The sequence below is a fragment of the Siphateles boraxobius genome, unplaced genomic scaffold (genome assembly GCF_051911475.1).
Source record: "Siphateles boraxobius isolate OS27281-9 unplaced genomic scaffold, OSU_SipBor_1 2, whole genome shotgun sequence".
Lineage (NCBI taxonomy): Eukaryota > Metazoa > Chordata > Actinopteri > Cypriniformes > Leuciscidae > Siphateles > Siphateles boraxobius.
The window spans coordinates 16624393-16636010 of NW_027508810.1; the positions used below are offsets into that span (position 1 = coordinate 16624393).

Here is an 11618-nt window from a genome sequence, read left to right on the forward strand (position 1 = left end):
TCGACTAAGAGCCGTTAAACTTAAAACTTAAAGGGACAGTTCACCTAAAAATGAAAATTCTGTCAGTATTTACTCACCCTCAAGTTGTTCCAACCCCGTAAGACCTTCGTTCATCTTCGGAACACGAATTAAGATATTTTTGATTAAATCTGAGAGCTGGATCACTCCTCCAAAGGCTTCTAAGGGATTGAAACTTGCCAGCCCCGAAAAGTTATTAAAGAAATCGTTAAAATAGTCCAAGTGACTACAGTGGCTCAATCTTAAGTTTATCAAGCGACGAGAATACTTTTTGTGCGCAAAAACAAACAAAAATAACGACTTTATTTCAACTATTGATTTCCTTCTCTGTTGTCCTCTAGTCAGTTAACTTAGTATGATTGCGTAGAGCTACGTCACACGTAGGCTCACTATTGGCCGACGCTGGTCATGTGTGTGATGCGTGTGATGTACAACAACAGAAGCTTACGCTATTACACTAGTGAACTGACTCGAGGCCCAGAGAGAAGGAAATTAATAGTTGAAATAAAGTCGTTATTTTTGTGTGTTTTTTTTTGTGCACAATAAGTATTCTCGTCGTTTGATAAACTTAAGATTGAGCCACAGTAGTCACTTGGACTGTTTGAACGATGTCTTTAATGGCTTTTTGGGGCTGGCAAGTTTCAATCCCTGAAGAAGCCTATGGACTAGTTTGGAGGAGTGATCCAGCTCTCAGATTTCATCAAAAATATCTTAATTCGTGTTCCGAAGATGAACGAAGGTCTTACGGGGTTGGAACAACATGAGGGTGAGTAAATACTGACAGAATTTTCATTTTTGGGTGAACTAACCCTTCAAGATATTTTTAATGAAACCTTTTGGAGGTTTTTGTCCCTCCATTGAAAGTTCAGGTAACCAAAACTTTTAATATCCAAAAATGTCATACAGACATAACAAATCCATAAGATTCGAATGGTTTAAAAGTCTTTGGAAGAGATAAGTTTGTTTATTTTATGAAGAACAGATTCAATTTAGATTTTTATTCACATATAAACACACATACATTAAACGAGTCACATATGATAAACAAAGAGGCTTAAATAAGCTTTGACGTTTACCATATGTGATATCTTAATTTGTGTTTCGAAGATAAACCAGATTCTTATGGGTTAGGAGTGTCATGAGAGTAAGACATTTTTGGGAGAACTACCCCTTTTAATGTTAATCTAGGGGAGAGGTTAAGTAAAACATTGGCTGAAAAAATAAGTTGTTTCGGAGGTGGAGTGACATACAATTTGATGAAATATTACAAACACAAATGTTTCTGACAGATTAATCATTCTTTCTTAAAGCGATAGTTCATCCAAAAGTGAATAAAAGAATAAAAGAATGAGTGTCGCTCTTTTACACACAATGAAAGTGAATGGTGAACATGGTATCAACAATATATAGACTTAGGCCTAACTTAAGCTTTCATACGGGTTCAAAAAACGTTCAATAATAAGTTATGCAGACTACTTATATGACCATTCATTTTTGGAGCTTGACAGACCAAGTCTTTCACTGTAATTGCATGGAAAAGAGCAGATTGGACTGTCAAACATCTATTTTTGTTTACGAAAGAAAGAAAACAAACCATGCCTACTTGGTTTGTTTGGTGAATAAATTATGGAAAAATGTCAATTTCATTTAACAGAAATTAATTACGTATTAAAGAAAGCACATATGCTATGAAAACAAATTATTCTAATGTCATGTAGACATTTTATTCTAAAAGAAGATTTGTACTCCTTCAGCACAAATCTTCAGTGCTCAAAAAACAAACAAAAAACATAGTTTGGTGCACTGAATTTCTTCCTTTAATGCATTCAGATCTGTGAGGGAGGAAGAGTTAAAAAACATCTTAATGCTTCATGTTGCTCTTTACAAACATCATCTGCAAGAATGCCTGAAGAGTTACAACTATCTTCGTCAGCAGGCATGCAAAGGCAACAATGATTTGATTTGCTGTTAAAACTTTTCATTCTTTGGTTAGATAAGAGACTCTATTTTTACTCAAGTCATCACAGCTTTTAATGGGTTGTTGGGCTCACAAAATCGAATTGAGCTGCATAGCATGGAACACGCGGTTCCATCAGGATGGAATCTGAATGGAATTCTGATGCAACCCTTATGGAATCCAAATGGAATTTGGGGAAACAATGAATGCAAATGGTATCTGTGCAAGGCTAACAGTTCAGACGGAATGTCAAACTGTCAGTCCATATGAATGAGATGTATAACTGTCCACGACCAACAGCAATTTAAACACTTGTCTGTGTCTTCAGTAGCCTCTGGGCGGCTTTTAACAGTGATGAAGTCCTAATAAAATTTGAAGTGAATGAGTGTGGGGGTGTCTCTTTGCTGGCCAGTGTGATCTGGTACTCTTAATGGAGATGAAAGTGGGTGTCTGGGGTGTCAGCGTGCAGGGACAGAGTAATCTATGTGTGCTGTCGAGGAGCTGGAGATGTTCCACCATCCAACTGCTGCATCATTCAATGCAACTCCCACACATGCAGCTCCATATGACAAATAGTCGCACAAGGTCAGATGGCATAAAGTCATGTCCACATCACAGCCTGTTCTGGTCAAGAGCTGCACCCTTGGCTCACTTGTAAATGAAGCAAGCTCAATATAATCAGAATTGGAGCGTTTTTCTATAAATAAAGATGCCATTTACTGCAAACCCTGTGATAGTGTGTTAAATTACATGACAACAACCAATGTTCATCCATTGGTCTCCCTGCATCATCCCATCTGAGAATCCCATCAGTGCCCGCTGGAAGAGTATGCATATACACCACCTAAGAATTGCACCGGATTCACACTGTTTGGTATTCTTTAACTTCAACTACAACATTTCAATATTTTCAATACACAAACATTGTTATTAAATTAAGTAAATAATTATTTAATCAACTCATACTAAACACAGTATAATGTATTAAAATATAGTGAGATGAAATACATTTATACAATACTGTTGAAAGAAGTCTCTTATGCTCATAAGGCTGCATTTATTTTTTATCAAAAATACAGCAAAAACAGTCATTTGAAATATTTTCACTCTAATATGCTGATTTGCTGCAAGAAACATTTCTTATTATTCTTCTCAACGTTGAAAACAGTTCCTATTTTTGCAGAGGTGGACAGTACACAACTTCCTTACTTGAGTGAAAGTGATACTACTGGTCAAATATTACTCTGTTACAAGTAATAATAATAATAATAATTTGTTACATTTATATAGCACTTTTCTGGGTACTCAAAGCGCTTCACATATGGAAGGGGGAATCTCCTCAACCATCACCAATGTGCAGCATCCACCTGGATCATGCGACGGCAGCCATATTGCACCAGAACGCCCACCACACACCAGCTTACTGGTGAAGAGGAGACAGTGATGAAGCCAATCATGACATGGGGATGATTAGGAGGCCATGATGGACAGAGGCCAAGGGGTAAATTTGACCAGGATGCCGGGGTTACACCCCTACTCTTTTTTGAAGGACATCCTGGGATTTTTAATGACCACAGAGAGCCAGGACCTCGGTTTAATATCTCATCCGAATGACGGGGTTATAAAATAAAAGTTGTAAAGACCAGTTTTTACTTAAGTAGTTTTAAAAACGAGTAACTTTTTACTTAAGTATCAAAAGTAAAAAGAAAATGTTTTTTATTGTTGCATTGTTGAAATACTTACAGTCCCTTATGCCTGTGAGTCTATGCCTGCCTACCTACCCTCATATCAATATCAAATTTATTTCTAGAACACAGTTCCAGTAGTGGGATTGAATGTGAGATTGAATAAGTGCACTCAATAACGTCCACAATGGTTTTGGACACCCAACTGACTGTTCCCTCAAATAGTGCCCTATTTAAAGTTTTTGGGATTTTAGTATGAATGTTAGCCTTACTGTTATATAAGCTAGTGTGCTCCAAAACAATGACAATATTTGCATTTAGAAGACCAAACCCAACGTCAAAAATGAAAATCAGGTTGATGTCAGAATCCAACATCAGATTGACGCTAATCTCCAACGTTGGACAGACGTTGTATTGTGGTTGAAAATGAAAATCGGATTGACGTCAGAAACCAACATTAGTCAGGTTCTGACGTCATCCCGACGTTCATTTCCAACCAAAATCCAACGTCTGTCTGACGTCGGATGCTGACATCAACCCGAATTCATTTCCAACCAAAATACAACCCCTGCAACCAAAATCATCCCCTGACTGACGTTACTACTTTCCACTCAAGCACCTTGATAGAAATGTAGTGGAGTAAAAAGTACGATATAAAGTTTCCAGAAAAATAATACTCAAGTAAAGTACATATATTAAAAAAGTGTACTTAAGTACAGCACTTAAGTAAATGTACTTTGTTACTGTCCACCTCTGTATTTTTGTGGAAACCTTGATACACTTTTATCAAGATTTTTTGATGAAGAGAAAGTTCTAAAGAGCAGCGTTTACTTGAAACAGATATCTTTTGTAAATCTTTTCATTCTAAATGTCTTCTACTGTCAGAAATAAGAATCTTACTGACCCCAAACTTTTAAATGGTAGAGTCATTATTATACATTATTTTTAAATTATTAATGGAAATATGTTAATGTATTTACAATACATATTATATTAATTTATATAGTTAAAATACATATTTTCCAGATGTACTTGGCTGTATTTGTAACGGTCACTAGCTGAAGTGCCCTTGAGAGCCACCAGAGGGCACTCCACATCATACAATTGTCATTCTCTCACAAACTACATCTCCCATAACTCACTGCCGGACTCTTCATTCATTATCAGTTTCACCTGCGCCTCATTATCTTGTTTAGCTCACCCCATATAAGCCTGGTTTTCTCATTCATTATCAGTGAAGTCTTGTTTAGTGCTACACTGCAATTCCGAGCATTCTCTTATGTCTCTTGCCTGTTCAGTGGATTTCTCTTTTGCCCATGTTCCCTGCTTTGTGGTGTTTGTTTGTATGGACTGCCTGCCTGTGTTTGACCTTGCCTGTACTTTGGATTACATCTTTGATTACTCTGTTCAAAAAATACTGCATTTGGATCCTCAACCTTCTTGTCTCAGAGCAGTTCGTGACAAAAGACTTCGCCATTATGGATCCAGCAGTTCAGATCATCCGCCTACATCAAGGTAATCGACCACTCGAGGACCATATCCAGGACTTCTTGAACACTGCCAATTTCTGTAACCTTCCAGACTATGATCTCATGGATTTTTTCTGTTAAGGCCTCAATGAATATTATCAATCAACTCTCATCGGTGATGGTCCTCGAGGGTCACTCATTCAGTTTCTAGATTATGCCCTTCATTTGGCTGGTTCCTCCTTCACTGTTGGGGAGGTTGAGGCCTCTTCCTCTAAACTTTCTTGGGGTGGGAACCATGCAGCATGCTCCGATGGCCACCGAGCTTGGCCCATCACAGTCACCAGCATGCCCAGGTCTGATGATTGCTAGTCCTGTGTTGTATGTTCTTTGGTTCCCGCCCCAGAGCCTGAACTTCTTCACGTCATGCCCGCCACGTCTGTGTCATCGGACAAGATGGCCGCCGAAAAAAGATACCAATATCCTTCAAAAAGTTTTTTTTTCCAATAAAACGGATACATAAAATAATGTTGAGTAAATTTAAACAGTAAAAGCCAACTTGCATTGGACGTTCTGGTTACTATTGGCCTTATCACCGGCTGCACCCATGCCCTAATTTCATAAATGAAACGCCTGCGATTCAGCAACTACCTGCTAATGCACTCGCATTCACATAAAGCAGCCTTGACAATTTTAGGTGGGTATGGTCAAAACGCACAAGAATTAGTACCTTTATTGCCCTGTAGATGCCGATTCTTTTGTAGCAGAAATAAACTGCTGCAGAAAAAGTTAGGTGCCATGCGAAATGTAACGAGTAATTGCATAACTCCTCACAAATATATTGGAGTAAAGAGTACATGAAAAATTGTCACGCAGAGAGTAAAACTTGCTAATAGCTTTGATACTCAGTCAAACTACAAAGTAGCCAAAAAGATACTTAAGTATGGGAACTAATTACATTTACTCAAATACTTTATACCATTGCTTTTGGCTTTTGTGTGCAACATGCATCAGTCTATGAACGATCTGGTTTAATGGTTAATGGGACGGTCTGTGGTCGTGCCGTCTGAGCCTGATACGATACCAAACACCATCCGCTTCAATTCCTCTCCATAAAACCATCATAGGCAAGACACTCACATGCAAGGATGTACACAGTCACAGATCTGTGTAACATTGTTAATTGCGTGCCCTGACACTTGTACGTTGCTTTCACACACTGACACTGAGAGCAATTGCATCAGCGGCGTGTGTTGTGGGAGTGTGTGGGTAATGAGCAGACCGTCTCAAAGGAGCAGACAGGTGATCCTGCCAAAGCACACATGAGAACCAGCCTCAAAGCCAAGCTTTAACATTCTGGAAGACAATGAGAACATGCGGCTCATTTCAATAGTACACAGAGATACAGAAAACACAGGTTGTCACCACAGAGAGATGCAGCAAATTTGCCGAGGGCCCTGACAAGTGTCCCCATGAGAAGAAACATTGCAGAGATGAAAAGCTGTAAGTCATGTCATGTAGGATGGACTAGGTCAGGGATCTCCTCTGCGTCGTCATGGTAACACACCTGGCAACCGAGAGTAAGTTTTGCCTCATGCTGTCTCCTAACTACTGATTGGCCAGTGAGGAAGAAAGGGAGAGGGAGGAAGAAAAAGAGAGACTGTACAAATGGAGAAAGCAGACTGCATATCTGATTATACCACAATAAACCTCAATTAAAATCTGAGCGCTGAACCTTTTCATAATGGCGATTTTCCTTGTTCAAAAAGCATTTTTTTAAAGAGATTATATTCACCAACAATCTTAGACAATATATGTTGTGCCAAAAACATCATCATTTAATTTTTTCAATACAATTTACCCTCCTTATTAGTAAACCAGCTGTTTTTGCTACTGTACCTTTAAAGCTGAACTCAGTACTTCTTTGTTGCGATGGACAATATGGCAGTTGTCTAGGACTTGTGGTGTAAAGCCTAGCAAGAGTAACCTCTAAGTGAGTAGTATTTAACTTGTCATGTGATTTCAAGATGGTGGCCCCCATAAAGCGACCCACTTTATGCATGCTTTTATAAGACTATCAGCAAGACTGGTGTCAGTCTCATATGAGTGTACATCATGTAAGCATTCAAAAGAGCTATTCATGTGCAACTTTATGATTTTAATATCTAAGTTATCTCTGTACCACTTGTCCTATATAGGGTAGAGGGGATGCTGGAGTCCATAGCAGCATTTAAAATGAGGATTTTTTTGTGATGTTAATGTTTGTAGAATGGTTGCATTAAATTGATCAAAAGTGACAGTAAAGAAATTTACATTAGCTGTGTTTAAATTATACATTATATCCTAATAATCCGATTGTAATCTGAATAGTAGCACAGTCGTAATAATTTAACCACTTCAATCGGAATTAATTGGCCAAATCAGATTTAAATTTCATTTGGATTGTAAGGGGTGGATTAAACCTTTCCAATCCGATTGTTAGGACGTGTAAACACTTGATCGGATTGAAAACAGTTTGGAAAGTTCTGCACGTGAAATGACGTAGAAATGCCATAATGCCACATTGTAAGATCTGTTGATGTAAATGACTGTTGTGTGTGTCATTCTAATAGGGATGAGCACATCAATACTACAGCATAGATACTCAAAAGCTTCTTATTTGGCATCAATACCTAAAAAAAAATTATTGATATTAAGATGATATCAATACAAAATGTGAGTTTCTGCACCACTTTCAAATGTTTTAAGTATTTTTTTGTTTGTGCCAAAACACCCCTGATATATTTAGCAGGCCTGTGTCACATGACTGTGAGAATTGAGTTTACAGCCATGCAGTCACACACACACACACACACACCTCCACATTAAACTGAGAGAGATGGAGAGAATGGCAGAAAGGAAATCTAGTTTGGTGTGCGGCTAACTATTCACCTGTTGAAAAATATACCGCAAGATGCAATGATATATGATATGACATTGTATTTATAGTTTATTTTATTCATATTTGGTAATGTTAATTACTTTATTATTATTTAATTTTAAATTTACAAAATTTCTGTAAAATACAAGATTATTTTTTCACCTATATTAGTACACACATTTATATATATATATATATATATATATATATATATATATATACATATATGTATATATATATATATATATATATTTTTTATATATTTGCTTTTGTGGTAAATTTGTTAATAATGGCCAGTTTGTGTAATGTACATGTGATTTTCCTTAATCCGTATCAATATCGTTAAAATTGGAACAAAAAGTATCAGTATAAGTTTGGTATCACTCATTCCTCCATTCTAAAATTCTCTTTTCACTTCTCGTCTGTAAAGATGATGTCGTCCCAGCGATCCTTGCTTCAGACTCTCATACACAGACCATTTGTTTTGGGTGTGGGAAGGGGCATTTTTACTACTTGATAAATAAGCAGCACAGCACAAAGCTCCATGTGCTCGTCATCTCCTAATTAGGACACGAAATAGATAAATATTAAGTCTGCTTTTTCAAAAAACAAAGTAAAGGAGGATGGCTAGTATGTGTAAACAGCGGGAAGCTCTAAATATTCATGTAGTGTGTGCATGTCAAAAGATCAAATCAGATTTGTAGCTTGTTACATATAAACATGCTCAACTACCCGATCACTTATTTAGCATTCAAGAAAACACTATCATCAAATTTCATCAGTTGGAATGATTTCATTCCATGCAAACGTAGCTATTGTTGCAAAAGATTTCTATTTTTAATTAAATCTAACTTCCTATACATCAAAGAATCCTGAATTTTTTTTTCAGTTTCCACAGAAATATAAAGCATTACCACTTAGACATTTATGTGCAACAATATTTGACTATTTAAGTCCTAATTTATAACTAATTATTGCACTGTTTTTATTCTTACATTGTCTATTCTAGGTTTTATTGCTATTGTGCTATTTATTGACGAAGCTGCTTAGACATATACACTCTAGTTTCTAATGTTTTATTGGTTAATGTTTTTATCTTGTGTTTTGACCAGGACCTTAGTACTTAGTTGCGTTCCTTCATGTGGAAATAGTAGGGAATGACAATAAAAGACCCTTGAACCCTTGAACTGTTTTTCATGTATCTGTCAATTTTGATTTTAGCTTTTCATAAAATGTTTTTTCAGACTAGTGGAAAGAAAACATCCAAAACACACTTTTAAGTGCATCTTTTATAGCACTTTATCTATTTGCTTCTGTAGATTTCAATTACAGTACATCTGTTTTCTCCAAATACTTTTTTTTCCTATTCTTTCACCTGGTTTAAATGTAGGCAAATTAGTTAATATTTCATTAGATAATGCCTCATTTGCATATTTAAACATAACATTTCAGAAAACCTGTAATGCAAAAAAAAATCTTTGCAATTCTTAATGTAATCAATCAGCTGGGGAAGTATAGTGATATCTAGTAGTTAGTCTAGTAGGTAGTCTAGTAAATTTTTACCCTATTTACCTGGGGTGTCTTGCCTTAAAATATATTCAAACAGATATCATTATTTTATATTTCACAGTATTACTGTACATACTGCATTTAATAATTCAATATTTAAAATTCTTTAATATTCGCATAGTAATAAGTACATCAACTCTTTTATTGCAAAAGAGCAAGGAAAATCCTGTTTTCCAAATGTCCCCATTAAATTTACTTCCCGGAACAGTGTCTCTCGGTGGCCATTTAGTTGTCCTATTTTCTAAAAATAACTTTTCAACTCATGTTCATGTGAATAAGACGCAGTCAATGACGGTACCTGCTGATTTGGTTTTTCAGACAGAAGCCTGTGCCAGCATCAATAACTCAATCACATTTACATGGACCAGCTGACTGCCTAATTCATGCATCCCTGATACGTTTTCAAGCAAACCAAACCAGGTTAATGGCCAACGAACAGCAAAAAGCAAGACATTGTGCATCAGGGTCTAGTGGAAAGAAGAACAGAACAGCAGCCATTAGCTGATGTCGATAAATTAGAAGAGATGTGGAGGTGTGGAGGGGTGCAGAGGAGAGAGAGGCCTGGGGGGGTGAGATTGGGCCTGGAGATAAATGCTGGAATTATTTTAACATAAAACAAATGCAATGATCGTGATTGAAGGGGGCTGCACTCAAAACCTGAGATCTTGCACAATAAATTACAAGATTTTTAAACTTTTTTGAACTGCAGAACCCTTTAGCAACTACGTATTAATGCCCTGGCAACCACCCACAACACTAGTGCCCTGCGTACTAGTACTATGGGTGGATGCCAGGTGTTCAGCATGTTTTTTTTAGCATGTTGCTATGCTGTTGTTCTGGGTGGTTGCTGATGATTTGCTCTTTTTCATCATCCTCAACTAAAAAAATCGGATCACCTAGAAAAGCACCTAATAACATTAGCATGAGCATGTTTCTCTGCCAGTGTTTTTTTTAGCAGAGAGGTTCTGCATGCAAAGGCTTGTCTTGTCTCAAGGTTTTTTGTACAAGGAAGATACTATGAAATCAAAATTGACATTTCAATGGATTCAAGAAGCATTATTAAACAGTGTAACATTCAGTTCACTGATTACATACGGTACAATACAGTACAAAACAGAAAAATGAAAGGTGAATGACGCAGACATAGCGCCAGCAGAGGTCACTCAAAATGTATTAAATATAGAGTTAATTTTGCTGTTCGGTGAAGCTGTCATAGCAGTGCTTTATCGTATATAAAACACGGTTAGTGATTGTTTTATAATATAAATGATTTATCCATACACCTCTTTTTTTTACATGTGCCCTTGTAATCTTTCATCAAAAACATTAACTTTCCTTCCCCTTACAACAACATCTCTTCTCTGATGACGTGCGCACCAGCGTGAGGGCGGGACAATAAGCTGTCACTCACATGACATTGCAGATATTACCGAACAACAATGATCCAATCAATTTCCGACAAACAAAATCAAGTCCCGCCCGACATTATTCATATTCAAGAAGCAGTTTCACTCGGATATACAGTATGTCACAATAATATAGAAGAAAAGACAATCGCAATTTCCGTTACATTTCGACTTTATGTGCACCTCTTAGCACTACAACAGACACCATTTAAACTCTTCAGACACACACACACACACACAGACGCACACACACAGACAGACACACACACACACGCACACAGACAGACAGACAGACAGACAGACAGACAGACAGACAGACAGACAGACAGACAGACACACACACACACACACACACACACACACACACACACACACACACACACACCACCAAGACCATCATGAGGAATAAACCACAAACAGTTTCTCTCATTTATTCCTCTAGCTTTTATCTCTCTCAGTAATTACAGCAATCTAACCTCGAGTTTTTCTGATAGTGACGGCTGGCTACTTTTACTGTTCTGATAAAAACAATCAAACAATTGGATAAGTAATTAATCTACACAGGCCACTGGCACACAGTGCTAACAACTATAACAC

The 11618-nt window shown here is 37.1% G+C and overlaps 1 protein-coding gene across 22 annotated transcripts in view; it reads right to left on the reverse strand.

Moving 5' to 3' along the window:
- The window catches only part of mbnl3 (muscleblind-like splicing regulator 3), a 44150-nt gene that overhangs the window by 18705 nt on the left and 13827 nt on the right, over positions 1 to 11618 (reverse strand). The gene's annotated exons all lie outside the window — the stretch shown is intronic.